This window comes from Arachis duranensis, chromosome 5 (assembly GCF_000817695.3).
Source record: "Arachis duranensis cultivar V14167 chromosome 5, aradu.V14167.gnm2.J7QH, whole genome shotgun sequence".
In the NCBI taxonomy this organism is placed as follows: domain Eukaryota; kingdom Viridiplantae; phylum Streptophyta; class Magnoliopsida; order Fabales; family Fabaceae; genus Arachis; species Arachis duranensis.
Window position 1 is genome coordinate 105,903,622 of NC_029776.3, and position 11,799 is coordinate 105,915,420.

Below are 11,799 nucleotides of genomic sequence, written 5' to 3' on the forward strand. Positions count from 1 at the left end.
TAATTTTTAAACTTTAAAATATACTAAAATATTTATAATAAAATATATAAATTTAAAATATTTCATAATTTTATTAATAATAAAAAATTATTTATATATTTAATTATGTGTTAACAAACCCAAGCCTAACAGGTTAATAAGGCTAATTAGTGAGTATCAACTTGACCTATTAATGTATTAAGGTTTTTATGAGAGTCTGAGCCTGTATCTATCTTATAACAGGCTAGGGCAGGCCAGACTAAACACAGGCCAAATTGCAGGCCCCTGACAGGCCGCCTAGCCTTTTTCAACCCCTATAGCCACACTAAGGCTGCGTTTGTTTATAGAGACAGGACACTGAAACATGGACATAAAATCATATTTGACAGAGAATACATGAACAGAGACAGTGTGTCCAGAGACACAGAATTAGTGTATTTTGTGTCCATCCTGATAGGAAGGACACGGAGACACTAACAAGGGACACAACTTATTTTTCATTCTTTTTTTCATTATTTTTGTTAATTTTTCATAACTATATTTTTTTTATTATTATATTTTTCATCTCAAATTTTTTGAATGAAAAAAAATGAGAATAAATTAGATTTTCATAATTTGTTCTAGTTTATCACCAAACAGAATATAAGAACACAAAATTTTGTGTCTTTGTCCATCAGTGTCTTGTCCTGTTCTGTTGTCAGCGTCTTGTCCCATTCTGTTCTCAGAAACAAACGCAGCTTAACATACACACACCGCATCGCACCCCCTCACCCACAACTCACCAACACACACCCACCCCCACAAGTAAACACAATCACGCACACACGCGTTGCTCAGGGCCGCCGCTTCACCGCAGCTGCCGTTCCTGCGCCGTCGCCAAGGAGACCGCGCGCGAGAGAGATGCGAAGGAGAGGAGGCCACGTGTCACTGTCGTCAAAGTCTCCATCGTCACTGTGCAGAGTTGCCGCCATCATCATCATCGCAGACTGTCGCTGCGCTCGTCATCGCCGCCACCTTTGGGTCCACCGTCGTCGGGCAGAGCCACAGAGAGAGGGCATTCGCGAGTGTGAGAGAGAACCTGGAAGGGAATCCACTACCGGAGGAGAAACCCATCGCGCCGCCGTGCCTAGCCGCTGGGAAACGCCATTGCCGTCAACGACCACTGCCGGTAAGGATTTTGTGTTTGGTTTTCGTTCTTTTGTATTCCTGGGTTATTATCGTCACTGCGTGGTTGTTACAGCTGCGGTCACAGGAGTTTTTGGTCGCCGCTGTTGCTCAAGATAGTTGTCGGTTCTGCTGCCGGGTCAATTCAAAGTTGCGATTGTTTCGTTCTATCTTTACAGTAAGTATCTCTGTCTCGGAACCTTCGTCGTTAGTATTCTATTTTTTAAGATTTTTGCGACGTTAATGTTTTAGTATTAAGTTATTGGGGCCGCATGTTGTGATTTAAAGTTGTTTATGCTATTGCAAAAGTAATTGGAGCTGTGGATTGAAGCTGCTGTTGATTTTGGGTCGAGAGAAAAAGAATTTGTTGACACATTTGGAAAGGATATCATTTTTAGTGTCTAAGTTTATTTCAACTCTAACATTACGGGTGTTTGTATGATATAACATCTACATTTTTTTTATGTTTGGATTGGAACCAATTCAATCCGTACACTTGCGCGGCAAAATAAAAAAATATATTAAAAATTTTATTTTTATAAAAAAGTCATTAAAATTCTATTTGTTCATACCTTGACTCAAAGCATAAGTCAGATCCAATTAAGTCAAAAGGCCCAATCTAAAAGATTGGCCAGAGGTCAGGTTCGACTTGGGCAGACAATTAACACTTATCTAAATAAGTAATTGCCTCTCAGAATCTCTCACCCACTTCTCGAAGAGAGATCTTAACAACTATAAGATAAAGGGACGGTTATCCACCATCAGAAGTGGAACTACTTCAACAGTGATTATTGGTTACTGACACACTCAAGTAAACTTAAGTTCCAACACTCAGGTAAACTTAAGTTCTAATACTCTAAAAATCTGCTTAACCCCTTGCTGGCTTAGGTATCAGGGTGTATTGCAGGTACCACCTCCACCTTTTCCAACACACACCAACAACTAGGACGGCGCTCCCAAACATGAACAAGTCGAGACCACCTTCCATTGACTCTTGGACCTCTCATTCAAGTCCAATCCACCGATTTCAGGTAAGCTCCGGAACACTATTTTTATCTTTTTTAAAACTTGTTTATTTTTAAAATATTAATAAACCAATTTTTTAATTAACAAAAATAAAATAATACGTATATGAATAAAAATTATTAATTAAAATAAAACATAAATATCAGATCGATCCACGGATACAGATGTGATATTTGCAATCTAATTCTATTAAAGCATGGATTAGATTCGATCATCTTGGATTATATATGCAAATTGTAAATTTTAAAGATATGATCCTATCCATAATTATCCCTGTTTAAGATTACCTGAGATCTTAATCTACTTGAGGTTTAAAATTACTTAAGCTTTAAAGTTATATAAAATAGCTTAGGATTAATTTTAATTAATTAGAAAAGTCTCTTAATTCACATATTTACACACTCAAAATTCTAATCACGTAGACATATGGATCTAGAAATATAAGTCACAAATCGATGTGAGTATTGAAAGACTCCGTTTTTTTTTTTTGAAAAAGTATAGATAGACAATAAAAATATCAAATAATGTGAACAATAGATATGGATTTGGATTTTCTAAAGTTTGAATTTCACTTTAGAAAGTAAAGTATGATCTCTCACTATTGATTTTATAGGTGGGACCAAGAATAAATATGAAAGAGAAACTATTCAAGGGTAAAAGATCACACTTTACTCTCTAAAGTGAAGTTCAAACTTTAGAGGATCCAAATCCAATAGATATATCGGATGTTCATTTTGTTAGTATTGCAAGTGTGAGGAGTGTTGAAGTTAGTTCCACATCTAAGAAAGCATGGAAGAGTGAGGAGTTTATAAGATGAGAGACCCATTAACTTGACACCTTAAGGTTTTGAGTTGGATGTGGTGTCTTCTCATCTTATGTTCTCTCACTTGATTCCTCCCCGAAATCTCCCCGGTGGTCGAGAGCTCTCCACGGTTGGCCCAACAAGTGGTATCAGAGCCGATGATTAATCGGTCTGGTGATTTAAGGAGTATTCAAGGTGAAGCATCGAAAGTCTTCCTGGTAAAGGTGGTAGTTAGAGGGGAGTTGATGCTTGATGTGGAGGCTCACACTTGAGGGGGAGATTGTTAGTGTTTTGAGTTGGATGTGGTGTCTTCTCATCTTATGTTCTCTCACTTGATTCTTCCCCGAAATCTCCCCGGTGGTCGAAAACTCTCCACGGTTGGCCCTGGTGGTTATTCATATTATTCAAAAGGGTAGTGCTATGAAGCCAATGGCCTAAGTGTACAATGTGTACAATGGGCTAAACCTTTGGTCTATGAATAAAATGAACATTATCCATACTATTCAGAATAACCATCCAAATACCAGAGATAATAAACATCTCAATCTAGAATTCTAATACCATATCATGCGTAACCTGACAGGACAATACACATTGTACGCTTAGACCATTGGCTCTCTATACTTTTCCTATTCAAAATGATCATTGTTTACCTAACACTCTCCATTTTTTTCATTCATTTCAATTCCTATTTTTCTCATTTATTATTTCATTTATGTTTTTTTTTATTCAAACAATTGTTAATTTTTTTTGTACCTTCTAATACAAGCTTAGTAATTTTTAATTCTTTAGTTTTTGCATTATTCATTTTTACTTCTTGGTTTTTGCACTTATTAATTTTTACGATTCTTTTATTATTGGGAAAAATCCGTAAATTCTAAGAGCAACTTACAAAAACAAATTATATCTGCTCTCTAAATTAATATATGTGATACAAATTTGGTGGACAGCTGCTGTTTGAAGTCAAAACCAAAATCCAAGCAAAGGATTTGTGGATAAAATAGAAATATGGTGATGGACTTTTTCAAGAGTGCGTGAAGCTTTTTTTTATTTGTTTTTAGCGTTTTGTAATTTTTTGAAAACAATTTTTTTTCTTGTTTCCATCATATGTGAAAAGTATATTTTCGCATATTGAGATGACGACCTGTAAAAGCAGAAATCCTATATCCATTTATTTCACTTCTAAATTTCATTTTTGATAAATTACAATAAATTCAATTCCATTTTAAAATTAATTTGCGTAGATAATTATTAGGAGAAAAACTTTTTAAAAAAGGGCGCAATGCTTGGTCGCAATCATACATACAAATATAAGATATCTAACTAAAGAAAAAAGAAATCCTAAACTTACGAGATTCATAAAGTAATAAGGTGACCATAGAATTTATCATTTTTAATTTATATAAACCCTCTACTATCTTAAAATTATTTTCTCACTTTAACAATATCATTACTTTAAAAAAGCTTGATATGTGAATAAATCATTCTCTATCCCATCATTGTTGAATGTTGATAATAGTTTGGGTGCTGCACGTACTCGATGATATTGCTAGCAATGCGATTTATGTTTCATAAACGCAGGAAATAAAGAAAAAAAATGGTATTATCTCACGTAATTAATTGACTCATTTCAAGTATAATAATGTGAGAAACTATAGAGTTTAGATCTTATTATGTTAAATTATTTTTCTTTCAATTTCTTCATTATATATTCAATTCTTCTCCCATGATGATATTATATAATAAAGTTTCATCGTTTAAAAAAAAAACTGTACAAACAAAATCTCTTATTTGCATTACATTATGATGAGTTGCAAGCATCAGAATCTTAATTGCATGTGCATACAAAGAGATTTTATCACATAACTGAAGCTAGCTACCCACAAATTAAATTGTAGTCTCAAGGCACCTTTCTACAATATATTACAAGTAAATAAAGTTTGTCTCAAGTTAAATTCTGTTTGTTTCCTTCTGCTTTTTTTTTATTGTTCTTTACAAGCTTTTTCATTTCACTTTCTGCAAAGTTTACTTCATTTTATTTACATTGTCAAGTCCTTTTCTTTTAAATTTGACACCTTCGAAATTCTGAGGATTTTAGTTGTGTTTTGGAACACTTTGAAATTCTATAAAGTGTATTTATTTATTACAAAGTTTATAATTAAATTCATTCACTATACATATTTTTATGATTCTGCAAACTTCTTCACTATCAATGAGAGATTTTGATGAATGGTTAATTAAAACTGATATATCTAATGCAGGGATTAATGACTCTGTAGCAGAGTGGTTTTGGTATAAGTTGCAACTTCTTGAAAATTACTTGAATGTCTCACAATAAATTTGTAGGTGTTATTTCAAATTTACAGCTAAGGTTTCCACTCACTGAAGCAAGTACAGATTTGAGTTCAAATCAATTTGAAGGTGCATTTCCATTCTTTTTGCTACATGTTTCGTGGTTGATTCTCTCCGAAAATAAAATTTCAGATGTGTCATCACTCTTAGGTGACAACATTACTTTCCAACTTCCAGAATGTTGGAAATATGTAAACACATTATTGTTTCTTGATCTAAGCAATAATAATCACTACTGAAGGACCAGTCTTCACACTTCATCATATTCTCTCAACAGTTTAACCAAAAGAAATTCCAAAAGCAAGAAAAAGAAAAAAGGCCAAATTTTTTAGAAAGAAAAAGACTATAAAAGACTTAAAAGGAGTAAAAGTGTATTTTTCTTTGTTCAATAAAGCCTATATAAATTATAATTAAAATGGTACCAAAAAATTATAAAATTTAAAAACTATATGGAAACAAATTTGAATATTTGTCGTTATGTAAATTTTTTTAACTTAAAACAAAAAACTAAAAATTCAGAAAAATAAATCATTAAAAAATAAAAAAAAAAGAGTGAAAGAAAGAAAAAGAAGAGTAAGTCACAAGTTAAATAGGTATATCACCTTCTTTCCTTAACCTATATGTTCTTATAATTCATTTATTCTCTTTGACTAAAATTTTTTAATACTTTTTAATTTCGTGAATAAAAAAAAATTATAACCTAAAAAATTGCGAAATGAATCAAATGATATACCAACAAAGTATCATGGTATACTATACTCATGCTGTCCAAATCAATCTCACTTGACAAAAGATTAATAGTTTGAGTAACTATTGTATGTAAAAATAATGCATAACCATGTTTACAGGGAATCAAACATGTGCTGACGTGATGACGAAGTTCGGACACACGATGAAAGAGGGGGTCACTGATTTTGGGCATCCTTCGCCGCGGCTGGTGTTTACATCTTCTCGCGAATGTAAGGAGAGTAAGGTTCCCAAAAATAGTTGTGGCTTAATTTTTGGTTTGAGCTTGGGCCTGTGGCCCGTTTCATTATAAAAAAAATATACATATCACATTCATGCTGTATAATCCGTTTATCATCATCAATATGCACAACCTTCTAAGCCCTCTACAAATATACACAATCTTACTATAATCAGGATAATATAAAGAGTGTTATAATATAGATGACCACCAACATTTCATCAAATTAAAGATACTTGAACAGTAGAAATTTTTAATAATAGACGGTGCCATCTTTTTCAAAACTTGCAAAAAGTTAATCTTATATAAGTATAAATTGAAAGCGTAGTCAGAATTAATATACATATAGTAATAATAAATATCTCTCTATATATACTACCACATATAATTCGTAAATATATAAATTATCTCTATTATATCGAAATAATAATATTAGTGAATATTGATAGTAAAATTTTTTATTTTATATTTATTTTTTCTTTATTTATTTATTCTACAACACGTTATCAACACGAGACTCTGATCAAAATTTAGGAATGCTAAGGTAATAAATTTTTATTATGTCAAAACTCTCTCATCTTGAATTTAATACTCTTGATACATCCTAAAACAACTATTTATCATGGATACTAGATGCTGATTCAATAGATCTTAGAGATACCATTAAGACTGAAAATAATGCATCCCAAAAAGATAAAGGCAAAGTCATGATCTTCCTTCGTCGTCATCTTGATGAAGGATTGAAAGATCCTGCAGATCTTTGAAAAAACCTTGAATAAAAGTATAATCATCAAAAGAATGATACTTCCTCAAGTCCGATATGAGTGGACACACTTACGTCTACAGGATTTTAAATCCATAAATGAATACAATTCAGCAATATTTTGAATTACCTCACGAAAAAAAATTATGTGGGAAAAAGATAACTGATAAAGATATGTGAGAGAAAACTTTCTCGATCTTTCATACCTCGAATGTGCTCTTGCAGCAGCAGTATCGAAAAAAAGAATTTAAAAAATATTCTGAACTAATTTCTTGCATTCTTGTTGTTGAGCGTAACAATGAATTACTTTTAAGAAATCATGAAGTGCGCCCAGCTGGCACCGCTCCATTTCTTGAAGAAAATGTGGCAAATTATAACCGCAGAAAAGGTAAATGACAAAGTTTTGGCAACAAGAAAAATTATGGAAGGAAAAAAAATTATTTTCACAAAAAAGAATCTCACCAGAAGTGGGATAAAGAAAGAAATAATGAACAAAATAAATCAACAGAAGATAAATATTTCTGTTGTGGTTAAAAGGGTCATTGGTTGCGTACCTGTCGTACCCCGAGACATCTAGTTGATCTTTATCAAGCGTCCTTGAAAAAGGATGACAAAGGAAAGGAGATGAATTTTATTTCAAAAGATGTTGTTGAAAATTATACCACTCATTATGAAGTATTTGATTTTTTTGAGGATCTTAAAGGAAATATTGGTCATTTAATCAACGATGAAAAAGTATAATATGTGAATTGTAAATAAATAATATAAAAAAATCTTGTTAAGTTTTATTTCCAATATATTTAAATTTCAAGTATGATGTATATAAATAATATTTAATAAAATATTAATATTTATGTTTAAGAATTTTGAAATCATGTGTCAAGTTTTAAAATAATAATAATAGTGATAATAATAAAATTTTAATATATGACAATATTTTTATGTACAGTATTTTTTAGAAAAATAATTTCAATCAGAAATTCAATTTAACTGTGTATGTACTGTTACTCATTTTATTATTATTATTTATCTTTGAAGAAAATTGTAAGGATATATAATGAAGATGTATGTCTTGCGAATAGTGCAAGTTCGCACACCATTCTCAAAAGTAATATATATTTTACACATCTTATGCCAAAAGAAGAATATGTTAATACTATTATTAGCTCAGGTAATATGATAGAAGGTTCCGAAAAAGCTATAATTTTGTTTTTCGGAGGAACAAAATTCATCATAAACAATGCAATATTGTCTACCAAGTCTCTAAGAAACTTGTTGAGTTTTAAAGATATTCGCCGAAATAGATATCATATTGAAACAATGAATGAGGAAAATTATGAATACTTATGTATCACAACTCATGAATCAAATAAAAAGGTTGTATTGGAAAAGTTACCCTAATGTTCATCTGGGTTATATTATACTAAAATTAGTGCAATTGAATCACATGTCATTGTAAGTCCGAAGTTTACCAGCCCAAATGAATTTATAATTTGACATGATTGATTGGGTCATTCGGGATAACCATGATGCAAAAAATTATTGAAAACTCCCATTGACATTCACTAAAGAACCAAAAGATTCTTAAATCTAGTGAATTTTATTATGCTGCATGTTCTCAAGGAAAGCTAATTTTAAAAACATCACCAATAAAGCTTGGATTTAAGTCCCCTGAATTCTTAGAAAGGATTCAAGGCGATATATGTGGACCTATTCATCCACCATGGATCTTTTAGATATTTTATAGTCTTAATAAACGTATCTTCGAGATAGTCGCATGTGTGCTTATTATCTTTTCGCAACCTAGCGTTTGTGAGATTGTTTGCTCAAATTATTCAATTAAAAGCATAGTTTCCAGAAAATCCAATCAAAGCAATTCATTTTGATAATATTGGTGAATTTACTTCCTAAACCTTTAATGCTTATTGTATGCTAACGGAATAAGCGTTGAACATCCAGTAGCTCATGTTCACGCACAAAATGGGTTGGAAGAATCACTTATTAAATGCCTCCAATTAATTGCTAGACCCTTACTTATGAGAACAAATCTCCCAACCTCAACTTGGGGGCATGCTATTTTACATGCCGCAACACTTATTCGTTTGAGGCAAAAAAGTTACCATCAGTTCTCTCCTATGCAATTAGGTTTTGGCCAGCAGCCAAATATTTTCCATTTAAGGATATTTAGGTGTGAGATATATGTTCCCATTGCACTACCTTCTCGCACCAAAATGGAACCCCAAAGAAAATTGAGGATATATGTTAGATATGATTCTCCCTCTATAGTAAGGTATCTTGAGATACAAACTAGAGATGTATTTAATGCCCGATTTGCGGATTGTCATTTTTTGATGAATCAAAATTTTTAACATTATGGGGAGAGAATAAGCTTTCTGAAAAGGAACTTAATTGGAATGCATCATTCTTGACGCATTTAGATCCTCGATCAGGGCAATGTGAACTAGAAGTTCAAAAGATCATAAATTTGCAAAGAATAGCAAATGAATTGCCTTATGCATTTTCTTATACAAAGAGAATAACCAAATTTTATATACCAGCTGAAAAGGCCCAAATTTGAATTGATGTCCTAGTTGGACAACCGGCCACTAAAACAAATTCACACCAGAACGTGGTAGACCTGTCGGTTCCAAAGACAAAAATTATAGGAAAAAAAGAGGTAAATACTATTCTTGTTGAAAAAGATAAAGACATGATAAAATTCCTGCAGTTGTCCAAAATTCTGATATAATTTTGACATCAGAAGACATTCAGGTACCTAAAAATTTTGAAAATGATAAGATCTCGATAAATTACGTCTTTACAGGAGAAAAATAGAACCAAAATAAGACAATTGTCAATAAAATATTTGCACATAATGTAACATTAAATATCATGCATGAAAGTATGGATCTTAAATAGAGAATAATCGAAAAATGTTGACAAATGAATGATTGGCCAAAATGAAAAGAAGATGTGAAGGCTGAATTAGAGTCACTTACAAAACGTGAAGTATTTGGACCTGTAGTCTGTACACCAGAAGATGTAAAACCTGCTAGATACATATAGGTATTTGTGAGAAAACGAAATGAGAACAATGAAGTTATACGCTACAAAGCTCGACTTGTGGCACAAGGTTTTTCAGAAAATCCCGGTATAGATTATGAAGAAACATGTAGTGGATGCAATAATATTGCGTTATTTGGTCAGTATATATGCATATCATAAACTACATATGCATTTAATAGATGTGGTAATAGGCTACTTATACGGATCATTATATCGTGATATCTATATGAAAGTTCTTGAAGGACTAAAGATATCTAAACCATCCAATGAATATTCGCAGGGGTTATACTTAGTCAAATTGTAAAGATCTTTATATGGTCTAAAGCAATCTGGACGAATGTGGTATAATTGTCTTACTAAGTATCTGGCCAAAGACAGAGTCAAGAATGATGATATCTGCCATTTATTTTCATAAAGAAATATGCATCTAGATTCATTATAATTGCTGTGTACGTTGATGATTTAAATATCATTAGAACTCCTAAAAAGATTTCAACAATTATAAAAGTTCTAAAAGAAGAATTTGAGATGAAAGATCTTAGAAAGACTAAATTTTGTCTCAGCCTACAGATCAAGCATACAAAAAATGGGATCTTTATTCACCAAACAACATATATACACAGAAAAGATCTTAAAGAGATTTTATATGGATAAGTCACATCCATTAAGTACCCCAATGATCATAAGGTCTTTGGATGTGGAAAAGAATCAATTCTGTCCTAAATAAGAATATGAAGATATCCTTAGTCCTAAAGTACCATATCTTAGTGTCATTGGATCGCTAATGTATCTTACTAATAATACACGACACGATATATCATTTGCTGTGAATTCATTAGCAAGGTATAATTTCTCTCTAACCAGAAGACATTGGAATGTAATCAAACAAATCTTTCAATATCTTCATGGAATGGTTGATATGAGATTATTTTATCCATATAGATCCAAGTCACAACTAGTTGGCTATGCAGATGTAGAATACTTGTCTGACCCACACAAAAGAGCTCTCAAATAGGATATCTGTTCACATATGATGGTACAGCTATATAATGGAGGTCCACAAAATAGACGATTGCAGCAACATCTTCTAATTATGCTGAAATACTAACAATACATAAAGTTAGTCGCGAGTATTTTTGGCTCAGGAGTTTGATCTAATATATTCTGTCATCATATGGACTGATTGATCATAAGATAGCTCCAACTGTTCTGTTTGAAGATAATACAGCATGCATTGCTCAACTTATAGGTGGATACATCAAAGGTGATAGAACAAAACATATTTCTTCCAAATTCTTCTTCACTCATGACCTTAAAAATCAAGAAACAATTAATATCCAACAGATCTGTTCAAGTAACAATCTCGCTGATTTATTTACAAAGTCACTTTCAAAATCCTCTTTTAAAAGATTGGTACATCAGATTGGGATGCGCTGATTTCAAAATATTAAATAACGATGATAAGAGGGGGAGGCTGTACTCTTTTTTGTTAGATAGAATTTTTTTTCATTGAATTTTTCTTGACAAGATTTTTAATGAGACAATTCCCATCACAAAAAATATTGTACTCTTTTTCTTTCACTAACATTTTTTACTACAATATAAACATCCAAACTACAAACAAGTACATGGCAAATTCTGAAAATGTTCTATAAGGTAAAAAAATATTGAAAGAAACAA